This window comes from Aedes aegypti, chromosome 2, assembly GCF_002204515.2.
Source record: "Aedes aegypti strain LVP_AGWG chromosome 2, AaegL5.0 Primary Assembly, whole genome shotgun sequence".
Taxonomy (NCBI): Eukaryota; Metazoa; Arthropoda; class Insecta; order Diptera; family Culicidae; genus Aedes; species Aedes aegypti.
The window spans coordinates 347,279,132-347,291,120 of record NC_035108.1 but is presented as its reverse complement, the minus strand read 5'-3'; the positions used below and the strand labels follow the sequence as shown (position 1 = coordinate 347,291,120).

The following is an 11,989-nucleotide window of genomic DNA, read 5'->3' as shown; positions in this document are numbered from 1 at the left end:
TCATGTACGTCATCTAATAACTAATCAATAACAAAATATACTACAGTCAACTCTCCCTTACTCGATATTATTTATCTCGATATTTCCCCTAACTCGATGGAATGCGCGATCCCTTCAATCTAACATGCTTTGATACCTATGAAAGTCGATACCTCCTAACTCGATGCTATCTGTGAGTTTACCTCTCTAATTCGATATTTGCACGAAAAGTTTCAAATGTTCTCCAAATGTTAATACATTTAATGAATTTGAATATTATGATTAAATTGATAGCAAAACTAAGATTTTTCGCCCATTTCTGGGAAATAAAATCTTCCAGCTCGATCCATGTGTATCTCGTTGTTACTCTATTCGATTTCTCGTACGTCACACGATTCGCTGAAACTGCACAGACAACCAGAAATAACACTAAGAACAAATCGCAATAAAAATCAACGTTGCGAGAGCGATTCTACCCCATAACCCCGAATGCCATTACCCCGAATACCACTAACCCGAATGCCATTACCCCGAAATCCAAAACCCCGAATGACCCATAACCCCGAATGACATTACCCCGAATTCCAATATCATTAGGAAATGTCATCAAAGTCATCATGTCAACATAATTTTAAATTCGGGGAAACAGCATTCGGGGTGATGGAATTCGGGGTAGTGGAATTCGGGGAGATGGCATTCAGGGAAATGGGATTCGGGGTAATGGGGTAGAATCTGCGAGAGCATGTACGTCCAATGCTAATATCCAAGTGGCAGTAGTTTGTAGTTATCAAACCCGGACAAAAAAGTGAGCGCTCTGTGTGATCGATTGGCTACCTATCACATGTTCGAATTAATCATTAAAATAGTGGTCTATATACAAAGACGAGAGTGTGTCTGTCGACCAATTTACTAACTTAACAACACCAAAATCATAGATTATTACTATTAAATAACATTTAATGTAAATATCAATTCAGCTAATTACAAATAACCTTAGCAGAGCTTCATTAAAATCATTACCCGTCCATACGATACTTGTTTGAGGAAACAATCCTTTAATAGCGTTCTTCCTTTTTTGTAACTATTCTTTGCATTTCTGTTTTGAAAGTATAGGTGAAAACGGCAACTGCAGAGAGCCAGGTGATATTAGCAACCGAAACATCACGCAAGGCCCATTAAGGTGACACATCGCGAAACTCTGTAGCATCCAGAGGCAAGACAGTCACAGCAATTTCGACAAAGCTTCGGTTCAGATCATTTAAACTGTCTATTTTTAAACTACAACAGAAAAGAACGAGTGTTTATACATTGGTCATTTTGTTTTCAAACATTGGTCTGTTTTGTTTTCTAGTTGGGCCTTCGTTCCTTTTGTAGGTAACTTCAGCTGTGTCGCGTTTTCTTTCCGTTTGCTGGTTGCATCGTTTGTTCATCATATGACGTAGGGGCTGAACCAAAAGCTGTAAATGCTAAAACAAGATAGAAAAAAAAGGAATTCATTGAAATTTTAAAAATTTCTATTTTATCTCTAATATTTAATTTTTTATTTTCGCTCTAAATATCAGTTTTTGCTATTTAAAATCGGTCTGCGCATGTTTTCGGCAATGATCTAGTTTAAATCTCGAATTTATGAATTTTGATCTTTTTCATTTTTATCCCTATCCTTTTTCATTTTTGTCTGAAAATTCCTATTTCCACACATTTTACCAATGTGATCGATTTTTTTAATAGTGTCATTAAAAACCCCATATTCACACGCATATGCTTTTATTAACCCGTCAACTCCCAAGGTGGCCCAGAATTGCGCTTGAGTCCTGAAATGGTTATCAATAGTTACATTCTCATAAAGTAAACACAGCTTGGAAAACAATTAAAGTCTATGGTGAGAATACAAAAAAAATGAATCTGATAGCTCGATGGAATTAATTTTGCATTTTATTATATTAATCAAATATTTTCGGCTGGAAAAGTTCAGCTCTCTTACTTACGCTCACTAAAACAGGGTCCAGAAAAAGATCATAGTCCAACTTTGACAAAGCATATCTCCGTCGTTTTCTAAGCAATTTCCAAAACTTTTGCAGCAATGGAATCAGACACTCTTCAAGATCAATATACACTTAAAAGTTATTAAAATAGATAGTATATCCTGAGTTTATTTTTTATTTTTAAGTAAGCTCAAAATTGATTTCTCTTTAAAACTACGAAAAGGCAGCGTCTATTAGCGTAACGCTAAAATTGAAAAAAAATGACCCCCTACCCCCTTTATTACGCTTTTTGCATGATAATTTTTAAATGTTGGTATGAGCCGTTACACTTCAGCCTATTCCCCTCTCCCCCTTGAGCGTTACGAAATTTGTGGACGGCGCCAAGCCCCTGCAAATAAAAAATTAAAAGTAATGATTTCGACTTTCACATTTTCCTACAAACAATCCGGAGAAAGTTTAAAGCTGTTTTTCTTTTATTTCTTGACGAGTAATGATGTTGTGTTTGTATTTTCATAGTGGATTGTGTTTTGTTTGTAACTGGTAATAATTGTTAAGAATAAGTTATACATTTGGTCTGTTGATGTCATCCAATTAATTGAATAATACAAGGACATGTAACTTTTTAACATTAATCAGTTTATAGAAGTCCAGTGAAGATATCTGGGTAGAAATTTTGTCAAACCGCCACCAAACCGGATCGCGCCAGTGTCACTCGCGACGCACCTCAACTCGCTGCTTTTTGAAAGCAGTTTTTAAGTGTGGCGCTGCATTCTTACAATGTTTATTAACACAGCACACTATTCAAATATTAGTCGCGACGCTTGGAGATTGAGAAAAAATAATGTTTGTCCTCATTTCGGCCGGGTCTAGAATAAAAAGTTTTCATTATACTCATATAGATTTTACAAAAGCAGTTTTTTTTTATAACTGTAAGAATTCAATGAGATGACTAGTGAATTCGTTTATTTTTGTCCAAACATCTAATGCAAATAAATTTAGGTATAAAAATAACTTTATATTTTAATTTAAGGTAAAAAATGGTTAAATAATAGTTTCCTAGTTCTGAAGTAAAACAATTTTTGAGTGTTTACTAAAATTTCTATTTCTGCTCAAATATATTCACTGGGCATCAAAAAGCAAATTATTATCAACAAAAAAAAAACACCATGTCAATGCTTTCCATTTTTATTTACAGGCTATTTGTCGAAAAAAAAACCTGTTATTACCATTAATTTGAATTGACAAGCGAACAGTTAAAAGAAATTGTGAGTGTTTTCCAAAACGGATGTATGGTCCCCTAAATTTATGTTTTTAAGAATTTTACTAGGCCATAAATCGAATGAGTCGGACTTTAAATCAGTTTTGGTCTGTGCTTAGACCTTAATTTATTATACTTATCTTCTAAGTTATTCACATATTTTTTCTGGATTCATAGTTTGTAGATGAATGTACTGAGCCTTTAAAATTCAAACTAAATTGTTGAAACGATTTCAATTTCTACAGCCCCTTCACATAATACAGCTCACAATCCTCCGAACAAATCAAGCATTTCAGATGATTAAGCTTTCGACGTTTCTGTGACTTGTCGAACTTGATAGATAAGTTCAATCCCTCCAAAACCCACGTGTCCTTAACACCCTATCTTACGGTACACATTTTTATATTATTCGGTAAATCAGACACGTTTGTAATTTATAAACTTATACAATTTTTTAAATTTTTTTTTTTCAAAAATACAAAGTGTCCCAAAAGTGATTAAAAAATTTCCTAATGTGCGTGTTATGACTCAAGGCTTTAGGGTAAAGGTAAATCGAAACCACACGTCGAAGCACAATGTTCGAGGTATGGCTTAGATTTATCCTCATTAATTCACTTTAAGCCAAAAATGTTTGATTTCCGAGCTAAGAAAAAATAACAACATTCCAAAGGGTACCTGTCTAAAGCCAAAGGTGAGTACTAGAGGGTTAAAATCCAGAAAAAAATATTCAAAAACGTATACACTCAAAATAATCCAAACGTCAAGGCTACGTGAAAAATCACATAGAACCTCGGAAATGAACTTTTTCTAGAATTTACCTGACATACGTAACAACCACCGAAACATCGACAATAATGATATGAACTGCCTGTCATATGTACTGTGATGCCCTATCAACATTACGTGAAATTAATGTAACACGGCATATTCATTTTTTGACAGCTGAATGTTGTGTTCATTCTGAATCATAGATGTGCGTAAAGATGGCGCCTATTGAAAATAGACCAAACAACTGCTGATCTATTTGATTGACGCATTATTGGAAAAAAAATTGAAATAAAAATGATGGAAAATAGACCGAAGTACAGTATCAATAAATATTATCTGTTGAATTGAAAAGTAGAGGATTATGTGACCACGAAACGTATCTAATTCGCATATCATCGGAGCCAACAGAACCTAAGCAATCGGAGGCTGACTATTCGAATTAATTTCCTCGGATACCAAAAGTAAGTAAATATTTAAACTCTAATAATTCAACTATAGCAAATTCGTCTCCGGCGTGTTTTTACAGGAATCTTTAATCATGAATGATATAATGGTGAAGCTACAACTGGGCTACCAAAACGTTTACGGTTAACCAAGGAACAAAAAATTCAAGATTCGGCAATCTATTGAATAAAGAACGATTAAATACTGATTGATTTGAAAATATTTCAACATTTTTCAATATAGGCACATTTGATGAAAATCAACTCAAAACAACTTGATGTACATCTTTATACCTGATACAATGCACAGGTTTTCCATTTACGTTCAACGAATGCACTCTATGAAACACACCAAAAAACACGTAGCAACTACCGGTCACCGGTGGAATGAAAAAGGTTTATCGATTCATGCGTTCATTCATCTTCACCTTCGATTCACGTAGCAGCTACGTGAAAAGTGCGATGGAAAAAAATTACGTATGTTTCCACGTAGCCTTGACGTGTGGATTGTTTTGAGTGTATCTTTAAGGTGAAGATGAATCGAAGCCAAACTTCAAGTTTTCTAGAGTACAAATCTGGAGAACCGAACATCCGTTTGAGCTGAAAGCTTAATCGATTGATGACCACCAGCTAGTGATCAATCGATTAAGTTTTCAGCACAAACGGACGTTTGGTTCTCCAGATTTGTGATCTTGAAAATTTGAGGTTTGGCTTCGATTCATCTTCACCTTAATCTTAGCGACTAAGCTAGTAGGTAGAAAACAGACACGTTGAAAAACCTAGAACATATAGGTATTTCTTATCAAATGCTTCGAAGAGATTCAATATACGACTGTCATAGTCATCAGTGGTTTTTTGTAAATAGCTCTGTGTAACAAGTTTGTTATTAGTTAAAAATTTAGTTCATCTTATTCACCTTGCAATCAGAAACAAGAATATTTACAGAAACATAATACTTATCTTTTCTAGGCCAATACGCTGCCATGTCTTTCCTCTCGGATGATTTTTTCCTCGTGGTAATGGCGGGTTAGATATGAAAACAAGGATAAAAGAAAATAAATGTTAGTGATTGTTACATGCTTTATTGCTGTATTGACCTACAATGAAATTATACAAAATTTGCTCTTTGGATACCCATGATAACAATCCCCATGCAGCTTCCGAGAAACTCCATGGCAATGATCACTGTACGCCATGTGCGGCATTCAGGACATCTCAACACTACTGATGACGAACAACAAAAAATGAATCCAAAAGAGCAAAAACCTTAATTTTTCAATGTAGGACAATCCAGCTTTATTGCATGTGAGAAGTTTTTAGTGATATTCTCACAACGGCCATTCAGAATGGTTCGACGGATGTAGATAAAATATCATTATGATTAAATTTACGCGACGACATGTTAGTAAGCTCAAAACGATTATTGTAGTTGCAACATCTTAGGTTGCAACTTTTAATTTAAATAGTTAAGCTAAGGGTCGGTTATTGTATATAATTTTATAGATAAGCAGAAGTATAGCACCAACGCGAAGTAATGACCTTCCATCCCATCTTCAAGTGCTCCCCACAAGCACAACACTTCATTCTGGCACTTTAGAACGTCCATGTTGTAACTTGTTCATACTAGAAATCTGCCTCGACCGAGTTGGCAGAACGCGCCCGTATCCCTTTTTGAACCAAAGGACAGGGTGGTTGGCAATTTTTTTCTTTTCTGGTACATATTCCTCCTCATTAATGTACCTCCGGACTACAAAGCCTCTGAACCATGGGAGTTTTGTTTTTTTTTTCGCTAGTTCCAGCGGGTCAGACAGGTACCAATCTGGTTCCGACAGGTACACCGTCCCTATTTGCAGCGGCGAAGAGGCTTCCGGAAGGCATCTGTAACACAATTTTTGTAAACAAAACGCACTCCCTGAATAAATAATATATTTACGAACCTTTCGCAATCGCACGCCCTGCGGGTCTTTACTGCCGGTCAATCCGGTTGGTTGCATTTCCAGGCACGTTGAGGAAAAAACTACTTCGGAGGAACTTAGTGTTCAGAATGAAACAACAAACATTCTTGAGCCAGCCGAAAAAAAAAAACAAACAATCGCGTGTTCTGACACTTGGGCTAACAACAATCCATGTATATTCATCAGGAAATGGCTCCCATGTATATAAAAATGCAAGAGCATGAAATGTCAAAGCAGGAGTTTTCGGTCATTGAAAATGTATGGCGATTTCAATATATTTCCAAATATTTTAAAAATTTCGTAGTTTTTGCGAAAAATATTTGGTCTTGGAGATCGGCAACATTATTACCTACAACCTGTACCAAATATTTTTCATGATAATTCGTTTGTTGAGTTTAAAATCTAATTTTAATAAAAATCTTCATACATTTAAAATGCTCAAAACTTCTGCTCACTAACGCCATCTGTTGCATTTTTTGCCGAAGCCAATAATCCATTGCTTTCGTAGTAGTGCAATGTTAACAAATTTTTCTTTGTTTGCTGTGAGAACTGTCAGAACATTGCTTTTGTTTGCTGCGAGAAAGCAAACATAAACAGAACTGCTGCCAAGCATTCACTTCCTTGTCGGACTAACGTTGACCGAAAGCTCAAATAACGTCAAACAAACATCGATACGATTTCATTCTGAGGAAATCGACTTGTGTATGAATGATCATGATCGTGCGTTAGTATTCGTGGCAATTTGCTTGGAGACCTCAATATTTCACCAAATAGAGTTGTAATCACGCAAAACAAGTTTTATGCAGCCCATAGACGACTCAGAGTCAGAGTGTCGTATTTCTCATGTATACCTAAATGAGATAGTGTGCTACGCGATATTCTGTTTGACCAACATTGACTCCGCTCCAGGTGAGCACTATGTTGGTGCTATATTTGCCCGTATTTGTTTGATGCTGCTTCTGCTTGACGAACCAATTTTACTGTTTGTGAAACCGATTTGACGGTTGACTAATCGGTAGGAAAAAAACAAACGAGTTTGATTGAGCTCAAACCACCGGTGGGCGGAGCTAAATATTTGACGATCTGATCGTACTGTCGGTAGGGATGTTGCACGAACATCGACGTCAGCATGTCGAATTGGAGATTCGGCGTCCCATGAATTGCCGACGCAGATGGGTGGCAAGTCAAAAAACGTGAACTACTGAACTTACGCATCGTCGACGCAAATGACGGTGAAGTAGCAAATGTGCGCTCGTGAGTTTTAAGAATTCTTCCAAAATTATCTTCAGAGAATCCACCAGAACATGGTAGAACTGCTTGTGATTCCATCAAAAGTTCAACAAGGAATTTCTTCTGAGATTGTACCATTAATTTCTACAGGGATTCCATTAGAAATTTTACCACGAATTCCTCCAAGTAATGCTTCTGGAATTTATTTAGGAATTTTAACGATGAAACCCATAATTTCTACTTCGATTCCACCAGGTGTTCCTCCAGAAATTTAATCAAGTTTTCTTCTAGTAATTTAGATAAAAATTCCTGTAAGGATTCCTTTAGAAATTTCTTCCACTATTTCACCTGGAATTCCTCATGGGATTCCATCAGGAGATTCTTAAGGGTTTCCTTTGAAAGTTCTTCCTGGGATACCATCAGGAGAACTCCGTTAGAGATTCTTGTAAGGATTCCAGCTGCTCCATGGATTCCATCAAGAGTTCCTACAGGGACTTCATTAGTAGTTCCTCTAGGGATCATAAGTGATTCTAGAGATTTGACTCAAGAATTCCACGAAGGATTCCATTAGGAGTCCCTCTAAGGATTACATCGGAAGTTTCACTAGGGATTTTATCAAGGGTTTTTTTGAGAATTTCATCTGAAGTTCTTCTTGGGATTCCATCAGGAGTTTCTTCAGAGGTTCTACCTGGAACTCCTCCTGGATATTCTATCAGGAGTTCCTCTAGACATTCCATCAGGAGTTCCTTCTGAAATATATTTAGAAATTCCTCCAAATATCAGCAGTTCCCATCGGGATTATATCAAGAGTAGTTTTAGAGATTCCACCAGAAGTTCTTCTGTAGGTTTCACCCGTAGTTCTTCCAGTGATTCCATCATTAGTTTCTTCAGAAATTCCACCTGATTCCTTTTGGAGTTCCTTCAAAGATTCTTTCTAAAATTCCTCCTCTATCAAGAGTTCCCTCAGGGATTCCAGCAGGATTCTTTCAAAAAGATTATCGTAAAATACCTTTAAAAGTTCTTCCTGGGATTCTACCAGGAGAACTCCGTTAGTGATTCTTGTAAGAATTCAAGCAGGAATTCTATCAAAAGCATTAGGATTACATCAGAAGTTCTTCCAGAGACCCCATCAGAAGTTCCTCAAAGAGTTTAATCAGGAGTTCTTCTACAGGTTTCATTAGGAGTTTTTGCATGGATTTCAGAAGTTCTTCCTCCCAGAAATGGTCAAGAAATTTCTCCTGGAATTGCTCAAGAAATTCCTCACAGAATTCATCAAGGGTTTTTTTCTTTTCTAAATTCAATTCGCTTTTCGCTTTTCAGGTACAACGAACCATTGTCTTCCGTAATGAGAGCATTCAACGATGTAGCGTACCTATTTGATTTTGGAATGTCGTCAACAGTGTTCAGACGAAAAATTTTAGATTCGATGAGACCTAGATTTGTTTAAATTAGTACAGTAACATTCATTGAGACTTATGTCAGATGAATTAAGAAAATAAATAATAATAACAATAATAAGAAAATTAACCCGGAATACCTCAAGGGATTCCTCCCGGAATAACTTCAGGGATTCCTGGGGGTTATCACGAATTCCTCCAGAGATTTTACCAAAAATTTCTGATAAGGAATTCACAAGCAATTAGGGAATCCATTAATATTTCCTCCTGGGATTTAAAAAAGGATATTCTTCAGGGATTCCGCCAAGAATCCCTTCAATAACTCCGCAAGGATTCTTTTAGGATTTCAACGAAAAATCATCTACATAAAACATCCAGGGATTTCATCTTTTGCATATTTTTGCAATATTTTCACCAAGGATTCGAAAATTCCTCCAGAGGTTCTTCCAAAAAAATCTTGAAAAATTTCTCCAAGTAATCCACCAAAATGTTCTTCAAGAATTCTAGAAAAATGTTCCTCCAAGGATTCCACTGGTATTTCCTAAGAAGATTTGACGAAGCATTTCTCTAGATTACTTCAGGTTAACCTCAGAATTACAAAAAAAAAAAAATGTGAGATAATTTCTGGAAAAATCCATGGAGAAGATTCCTTAGACATCCTTGGAACCTTGGAACGCCTGGAGAAATCCCTAAATATTTCCATGGAAGAACTTTCAAAGCAATTCTTGATGGAATTCCTTGTGGATTCTCTAACGGTGGATTCCTTGAAGAAATTCCATCATGAAATACTGAAATGAATTTTTGGTGAAATTTATGTTAGAATTTATGGGGGAAGCCCTAGAAAAAGGCCTGATAAAATCCCTGGGAGAATTTCTGGTGGTGTATTCCTTGAGTAATCTTTGAATAAGTGTCTTAGAGAATTCATGATCTTCTAGCAGCAGATACAATTTTGAACAAAACCTGGCTTTTACAAAGTTGTTTGTTGGTTCGAGTTAGGCCCTTCGTTTAGCTTTTTTTTAATTTGACATATCCACATAGAAATAACATAGTCCAATTTATTATTTGTGTAATTATAATTAAAATGCTTGAGAAGGATTGTAGTTGAAAAAATATAAAGTTTTGTTAACAAAGAATTTTTGATTTGATCAAACTCAGGCTCTGAATAGAAATCTTTTCAGGTCATGGTCTTGAAATCTTTGCTTCACTGAAGCCACCTAGCAGTTGGACGTCCAATTTTTTTATCACGTTCAATAGGTCATATGAATAAAACCAAGTACTTGCTCATGCTCAACCCGATTTGAGCAAAGTTAACTGTCTGAGCATTTACTCAAATCCGTATGAATAAAACGATACTTTACTCAGAGTAAGTTCGAAATTCGAACATAGCTTTTACTCTGTCAAAATGTTGTTTTTGTTTTGGCCATCCGATTTTTGTAGGGTGCAATAAGTGTTCCAGCGTCCAGCAATGCAAACCTACAGAAAGAAGTGCCTTTGCGGAAGTTTTTTTTCGTTCGCTGCCACCCACTCACCCCGGTAACACCGGTAAAACTCAACACTCAATTATCAGCATCACGTGCGTCGGTAAGTGCAAAAATCTGAAATCATCCTGTGCCGTCTGCAAGATTAATATTTTTATTATTTCTGTCCCTCAGCCCTCATCGACAGCTACGACAGAGCAGGTGCCTTTCAGCGATGTCCAAGTACGAACCTGTGCCCACCAAAGACAAAATCGATCGGAGTCCATACACGGTTGATCAGAAACAGTATCAAAATCCGACCCGGTAGCAACTTCATCAGCTACAACCAGCATCAACAATACATGGAATTTACATCCCGTTCAGCAAAATGGACCAACCGTTCATTCAAGGAAAACAGAATAAACTGATGAAAAGTTTCGCGGACAATTCGGCTACCATGAGTGACTTTTGGCAACCAGTAGAGGTGAATCCATAGGACAAGGCACTGGTATTGTTCAAACGGAGATGCTGTCGGAGTAAAATGCCACAGCCACCCTCGGGGAGACGGGCGAAACCACGGTGAAAAAAAAAATCACGGATTCCCCCTCCTGAATCTGTTGTAAAAATGAATAAACTATAGTACTAGTTCGAATGCTTTTTTTTTTCAATACTTTCTCAAAAAGCCAAGTGGATGGTAAAGAAAAAATCTCGAAGAATCTCGAGAAATCTTGACTACCAAAAATGCCAAGTAAGAAATAGTCCCGGAACCTTTGAAAGATCCCTCTAAAGATTTCCAACATATTTCCAAGAATTTTCTCTACACAAATTTAACTAAAGATTCATTCATGTAATGCTTCTAGAGTTTGCAGAAAAGTTAACAGGTACATCGAGGAGTCCTTGGAAAAGAAATTCTTGAATACTACTTCAAATATTATTATAATTTTTTTTTCAAGGATTTCTACTTTAAACATTTCTAAAAATGATCAATAATTTCTTATAATATTCATTTAAGAATTTTGATTTTTGTTTTTCCAAGAGCTGTCATATAGATTCGTCCAGTTTTTCTATGAATATCCTCAGGGACTGTTTTAGAAGTTTTGTGGACCCTTCTAGAGATGCTTCATTAAATTTTTCTAACTATTACATATAGTAGAACTCTTGGAAGTTTGCTGGAGTAATTCTAGATAGATGTCTAAAATGAAAACTTCTAATGGAACATCTGGGAGAAATACAGTCAACTCCCCATAACTCTATGTTGACGAGACCATCGAGTTAAGTAGGTATTGATTCAATAGAACACAAAATCAGTGGAAATGCGATCCAACGGACCATCGAGGTAGCCATGAAATCCAACTTCTTCTTCTTCTTCTTTCTGGAATTACGTCCCCACTGGGACAGAGCCTGCTTCTCAGCTTAGTGTTCTTATGAGCACTTCCACAGTTATTAACTGAGAGCTTACTATGCCAATGACCATTTTTGCATGCGTATATCGTGTGGCAGGTACAATGATACTCTATGCC

At 36.4% G+C, this 11,989-nt stretch overlaps 2 long non-coding RNA genes across 2 annotated transcripts; one reads left to right on the top strand and one right to left on the bottom strand.

Moving 5' to 3' along the window:
- Positions 1-733: 733 nt before the first annotated feature.
- On the bottom strand, positions 734-6,642 carry LOC110676838. Its single transcript, XR_002500769.1, has 3 exons — positions 6,368-6,642; positions 6,171-6,308; positions 734-1,445 (listed from the first exon to the last, which is right to left on the bottom strand). It is a non-coding gene; the product is annotated as an uncharacterized LOC110676838 (long non-coding RNA).
- Positions 6,643-10,276: 3,634 nt separating this feature from the next.
- LOC110676837 lies at positions 10,277-11,121 on the top strand. Its single transcript, XR_002500768.1, has 2 exons — positions 10,277-10,593; positions 10,665-11,121. It is a non-coding gene; the product is annotated as an uncharacterized LOC110676837 (long non-coding RNA).
- The last annotated feature ends 868 nt before the right edge of the window (positions 11,122-11,989 follow it).